General features: G+C 37.2%; 1 pseudogene; it reads right to left on the bottom strand.

The window, feature by feature from the left end:
* Positions 1 to 5,665: 5,665 nt before the first annotated feature.
* Positions 5,666 to 6,414, bottom strand: LOC100618805 (acidic leucine-rich nuclear phosphoprotein 32 family member B-like; annotated as a pseudogene).
* Positions 6,415 to 6,708: the final 294 nt, after the last annotated feature.

Genomic DNA, 6,708 nt, shown 5'->3' with positions numbered 1-6,708 from the left:
ATTATTAATCCCACTTTACATACTACAAAAGGCAGTCTCAGAGAGATTAATAGACTCACCCAAGAAAACATGTACAATAAGATGCACTCAGGACTCTCTACTGTATGGTATGACTTCTCAATACTTGTTGAATTGAATTCAATTTGATAATGGCTTGGGCTGAAATTTCTTAGTTAGAAACAAATACATTTTTGATTTAAAAAGAGAGGAGAGAATTAGCAACCAGGAGAACTAGAAATGGCCTAATGCCACAGGTGGCTCTTGAGCTGAAACTTCAAGGAAACTAAGACTATGAAGTAGAGCTATGGAGTAAGTGCATTCTAGGCATGGGGAAAATCAGGGCAAATCAAATCAGTCAATTTCTCAATAAGTATTTTTACACAGTTACTATGTCCTAGGCATTATGTTAAGACTTGGGGATATCAATGAAGACAAAAACAGTCTCTGGTCTCAAGGAGTTCAAATCCTAATGGAGAAAACTACTTTGAAATAACTAAGTACATATAATATACAAAAGAATAAGTAATCTTAGAAGTATAGAAACACAGCATGGAGGACTGTGTGTTGGTGGCAGGAAAAACTGTAACTGGACTAAAGACTGCGTGGAAGGGATTATTGTGCAATAAAGCTGGAAGGGTAACAGGATGTCAGGTTATGAAGGACTTTAAATCACAAACAGAAAAGTTTATATTTGCTCTTAGAGGCAATATGGAGACCTTAGAGTTTATTGAATGGATATTGGCAAGAGTGTAAAATGATCATACCTGCCCATGAACAACAATATGTTTTTGGATGTGAGAAGTATATTTTGGAAAGGGGAAAGACTCAAAGCAAAGAGACCAACTAAGAATTTCTTACAAAAGTATGACCTAGAGGGGATGCTGTTTAACCAGAGAGAAGAGGAAATACATGAGATATAGTTAAAGAGCAAAAAGATTTGAAACTGATTGGATAAGTATTTAGAGGAAGAATGAGGAGCTAAGGATGACACTGATATAACAAATTTTGGTCCTTGCAAGGATGATAGTTCCCTCAAAGAAACAGTGACATGCAGGAAAGAGAAAAAGATAATGAGTCTATTTAAGATGTACTCCATTTGAGATGGCTCAGGAACATATAATTTGATTCTTTAATAGTCAATTGGTAATGTCATATTGAAGCTCAGGAAAGAGGATGAATTATGGATCCTTCACTGAGAAATTATGTATCCATGTATCATCTGCATAAAGTTGATTATTAAATTGATGTGAGCTGATGTGCTCAATGCATGAAGGCATAGAGAATAGAGAAGGAAATCTAAGAAAAAAATCTTGAGAACACCCCTGTTAGGGAATATAGTCTGGATTATGGTCATGCAAGGAGACTGGGATGGAGTAGTTAAACAGGTAAGAGGAAAACTGTAACATATGAAGGTTACAAAAACCTAGAGGGGTAAAAGTATATAGGTTAGGGTAGTCAAAAATGTCAAATGCTATTAGTGAGGAGGTGAAGGATGGAGATTCAATCAAGACTATCAGGTTTGTTAATTGAGAGATCATTAGGACTTTGGAGACAAGTTTCAGTTGAGTGAGGAGATTAGAATACAGTTCTCTGAAGGCTGAGTGTATGTGAGAGGAAATAATATGGAAGTAATGAAAATAAGGATCCTTGTCATGGAAGATGAGGTATATGATGTAAATTTAAAAGAAAGGGAGGACTCAGTGAAAATGTTAAAAAAAAGGAGGCAGACTTGGTCTTGTTTTTTAAGCAGTAGAGAAGAAAACAATAGAGGGAGAGAGACTAAAGGAAAATTAGGGATGATTGTGGAAGGAAAATGCAGGAAAAGAGTAGATTTGAGATCAAGAGTAGATGAAAAGAGATGGGTTAGGTTGAGGAGACAAGCTACCTTATCAGAGATTTTAGTAGAGGAGAAGAGCACAGAAGATGAGGTCAAATATATATGAGAAAAAGAGGAGAGAAAACAGAATTTGTAGTGAATTACACCTATTTTCTTAATAAAGTATGATGCAAAGCCGATAGGAGATCATTAGACTGCAGTGTCAGAAACTTGAAAAGATTTAGAATACTTAATGTGTCTGATTAGGAAATAAAATATAGAGCGGTGAATAAGAATGGAAGAAATAGATGACTGGAGTAATCAAAGGCTGAAATTTGGCAAGGCATGAATGGCAATGGAAAATGGAACAAAGAATTAAAGTGGAGAACAGAGTAGAATTGAACTGTTAAATGAAAGTGTTGAGACTGGGAAGCAAGGTTGTGAAATCACAACAGGAGTGATGGCTTAGAGAAGAAACTGGAGGTCAAAGCAAGGATAATGGAGATAAAATATATGGTGTTTGACTCAAATGAGATGAATCAGACTAAATAATTTGTAGCCATAAAGTTATCTATATTATCTAGTATTATCTTTAGTATAAATGCATTTATTAGTTCTTTACCAGAGAGGCAATGTATTGTTTTGGATAGAGAAGTGAAGTTAAAGCTAGGAATATCTGGGTTCAAGGAATACCATTGACATATACTGTTGCATATAAGTCTCTTCCCAGTGCTCTGGGTAACTTTCTAAGAATATAAATTGAAGATGATATGCAGATCTGCATGAGTAAAATGTGTTTGCTTATCAGAGAATTCTCTGTATCAGTAAAAGCATTGGGTTTTTTTGTTGTTGTTGTTCTTTTCTTCTTATACACTTCCTGAAAGTAGATTTTAATAAGGGAGAGTGAAACATGAGGACATTATAATGCAGAGATGAGAGATAGAGTGCCATAAGAGAGGTCAAGTTTTCTCAAGACAAACTTGGTATATTTCTTCATTTTGCAAAGAGCCACCTCCTGTCTAACTTTTTACCATCTCAGAAATCTGTAATATGATAACCATACAGGGTTGGTGATTATAACATATTACCAACAATGACTTGCACGTTAGTGACATGGAAGACAACACTGGATATTCCCAGGAAAAGAAGGAAAGCTATCATGTCAGAAGAGGAAAGGATAGACAGATCAAGCATTTTACTGGCTTCCATAACTATTATGTAAATGATTTAGGAAATGATTGAATGTAATCAATGGAAAATGATTTCATTTAGGAATATGCACAAAAGTCATATGAATTGACATGTGAATATTGTCATATAGATCCAACTTAAATATTCAAATATCAAAGGCACATTAGGAGAATAAAAACAGAGAATGGCAAGAGCTGGTTAATATGTTCCTTCAAAAATATTAATGTAGCATATCACATGTTTCAGTGAATGAAAGTGTGACATAATGATGTGATATAATTCCTGACCTTAGAGTTAGGTAGACTAGGGTTCAAGGTCTCCCTCCTTTCCAGCTATAAAAGCATGGTCAAGTTACCGAGTTTCTCAATGCTCCAAATCTGAAATGATAAAAATGCACAGTTTGCCATTCTGTATCATGGGAGGGTTTTTCTATACCAGAAATTTCACATGCTAATTAAAAGCCATGTTTCTATCCCCTTAAAAAAGTGCTAGTTGAGGGGATAAGTGCTTTTAATAGACTTTCAACCAAATTAGTTACTATATATAGGAAACTGCTATAAATGTGAACCTAACCTGGATATAAGTGCTATTATTTGATTGTTGATAATAGCTTCATATCGAGGAAATGTCTTATTCTTTTATTAGTGCCCACAGATAGCCACCTGAATGTCTCTCTGCAATTGATGGATTATCCACTGAGTGTCAGCAAGAAAGTGATCTTACACTGAGCTCATTAGGTACTGGCAAAGCCTTAAATCAGTCAACTATCTGTCTCAGACACTTGGAGCAAGTTCAGTTATTGGTAATCAATTGGTAAATCAAGCACCAAGTCTGTTTAATTTGAGTATTTGCAAACTTTCTCTTGGCCAATTGTAGGCAATGATGAATTTAGGGAATGAAGCAAAATCCAGGAAATTATTTATTTTTTTTGCAACACAGCATTGTGATGCTGAATTATATTCTTCTCTATTTTAGCAACATTTCCATTAAAAATGACAAGAAGTTATATATTTGGAAGGACCTTGGGTTCTGTTTTCTGCTCTTCTGATGCTATTATTTTTCTTCTACTTTATGTCAGTCCCCCAAATGATCATCAGCCTTGCAGCAAAATGTCTCTTAATAGTCCTCTTACTGATCCTCCCTCTTAGCTTAGGTTTTATTTTGCTTATGATTAATTCCTCCCTTAATCTACTCTCTTCATTTTATTCCTCTTCCTTCTCTAACCTATTCACTCATTTAAAAAATCTGAATGTATTTCTCACCAAACTCTTTATGTGAGTCCATTTTTTTAATCTTTTACGACCAAGTCAAATGAAAGTGAGCTTCAAGTGGTTATCACTCACTCTCACCTATTCCTAATTTGTATGAAATTCCATTTATACCTCCCAACTAAATAATATAAATCCTTATAGGTTGGCCCAACCTTCCTTCTTTCCCTTTGATTTGTTGTTTCTCACTCTCCTTTTCTGTTTAAGATCATTAAAAGATAAAATGACTTCCAAGCCTAATGTCCTTTTTACAACTTTTTATGACATTAGGATTCTAAGGGGACCAGACACTTAGGTTGATATTTCTCTTGACTCATGCCTTTGTATTTCAAATTTCTATTTGGGTTATTATTTTTTATCAATAATGCTTGGAAGTACTTTAATTAAAAATCAATTTATAACCTTTTTAGTTAAAGGCTTATATCTTTTACCTTTTAGCATATTACATTTTTATCTTTCTCATTCCTTTTTATTGGTAGCTGCTATACCCAATGTGGTACTGACTGTTCAACCACAATACTTGAACTCCTTTTTGCTTCTACATACAGTCTTTTTTTCTTTGACCTAGAATCTCTAGATTATGGCTATGATAATGATGGGCAATTTCACTTTGTAGTTTCTCTCAGGAGATGATTGGTAGCATCTTTGCATTATCACTTTGCCCTCTTGTTTTAAGAGGTCTGAGTAGCTTCTTTCATAATTTCTTTATGTATGACCATTTCATTCTATTTTTGTAGTTTTCAAATTCTTGAATTCTCTTTTCTAGCTGATTTTGATGTTATTTGTACATCTTATTGGGCATTATTCCTTTTATTTTCTTCTTTTTCAATCCTCTGTACTTTTTAAAATGTTTTCTTCTTGTCTCCTAGATTTATTAACCACTGTTGTGTGTATTCTAATTTTTGAGGTGTCAATCACATGGATGAGGATATTGAACCTCTACAAGTAAGCTGTTAGTTTTTCTTCCCAACTCTTTTTTTTTAAGCTTTTGCGCGCCCAAATCCTTCCTCTTTTTTTAAAAATTTCAGTTTTTATTTATTTAAAAAGACAAATAAGAGGGAAGAGGGAGTGGGCTGCAAGGCTTATCCTGAGAAAGTGCCAGAGTCTCTGCCCCTTTGGGGCCCAGGCAGGGTATGGAACATGGTTTTCTTGGAAACAAAGATTTAGAAAGAATTCCAACAAATTGTTGCACAAAACACCTCTGAAAACGGAGAGAACCTTTGGTCACCAAATCCCCTGGCCAAGCTGTGCCTGTTGAGCCCCTTCTGGAAGAGAACAGACCCCAGAGCCAGCAGTGCCCAGGGCATGGGGAGCAAAGGGCAAGGGTAGGCTGTCAGAGTCCATCCACAAGCCACTGCTCACTTCCTGACTGCAGGGCAGGGCAGCTAGCTCAGTCCTCCTCCTCATCCTTGATGTCCTCACCCTCTTCATCTGTGGCTCACTTCCTTTTCTCTCCATGCTGGGGTACTTCTCCCTCCTCTTCTTCATCTTCCTCGTTCTCCTCATCCTCTATGCCATCTTCCTCCTCCTCTTACTCTTCCTCCTCTTCTTCCTCCTCTTCTCCATCAACATCTTCATCCTCATCATCCTCACCATGCTTTTCATCAATGACATCCTCATTAAGCTTCTCTTCTTCCTCTTCCTCCTCCTTCTCTTCACCTTCTCCATTCTCCCTGCAGACACTATCCAGGCCCTCCCTATCAGCCTCAGGGTCAGAGTCTGGAGCTTCTTTTTCATTGGTGCTGTAGCCATCCAGGTAGGTGAGCTGGGACAAGAGGCCAAACGCGCTCTCCCTGTAGCTCATCAACATGGTCACATCGCAGTTAAAAGGGTCCAGGCTTTTGAGGTGAGGCAGTTTTTTCAGGGGCTCCAGTGTTGATCCTTGATTTTGTTCCTACTGAGGTTTAACTGGACCGGGCTGGGTGTTTGCTCCGCCAGGACCTCCAGGGGAAGCTTGGGAAGATTGACCAAAGACACAAGGTAGATGCTGATCATGCTGAGAAACTCAAGATTTTCAAACTCTGAAGTCAGGCCCCCAATCTTGCCATCTTCCGAGGAACAGTTATCCAAGAGCAGATCCTTCACCTCCCCCAGCTTCCTGTTCCCCAGCTCCAGTGTAAGCCACCTCTTGATGTCCATGGCCACTCAGCCTGAGCCCAGCCAAGCCAGAGATCCCTGAGAGCCCCCAGAGTCGCCGCCAGGGAGACCGCCAGGAAGGCGCCAAAAGCCTTCCTCTTGTTTTTGCATTTAGTTTATAATATTATTTTACCTCCTTAAAATATGTGTTTCTTCTAATAATTTTAATTGAACTGTGTTTTTCTTTAAAGCTTTGCTTGTAGATCTTTTGGAGTTCATTGTCTCTTCTAGATTTGTGTCTTAAGCATCCCTAGAAACATAAAAGCTCTTTATCTTTTTTTACTTACTCATTCTTCT

Source organism: Monodelphis domestica, chromosome 8 (genome assembly GCF_027887165.1).
Source record: "Monodelphis domestica isolate mMonDom1 chromosome 8, mMonDom1.pri, whole genome shotgun sequence".
Taxonomy (NCBI): Eukaryota; Metazoa; Chordata; class Mammalia; order Didelphimorphia; family Didelphidae; genus Monodelphis; species Monodelphis domestica.
This window is presented reverse-complemented; position numbering and strand designations above follow the sequence as displayed.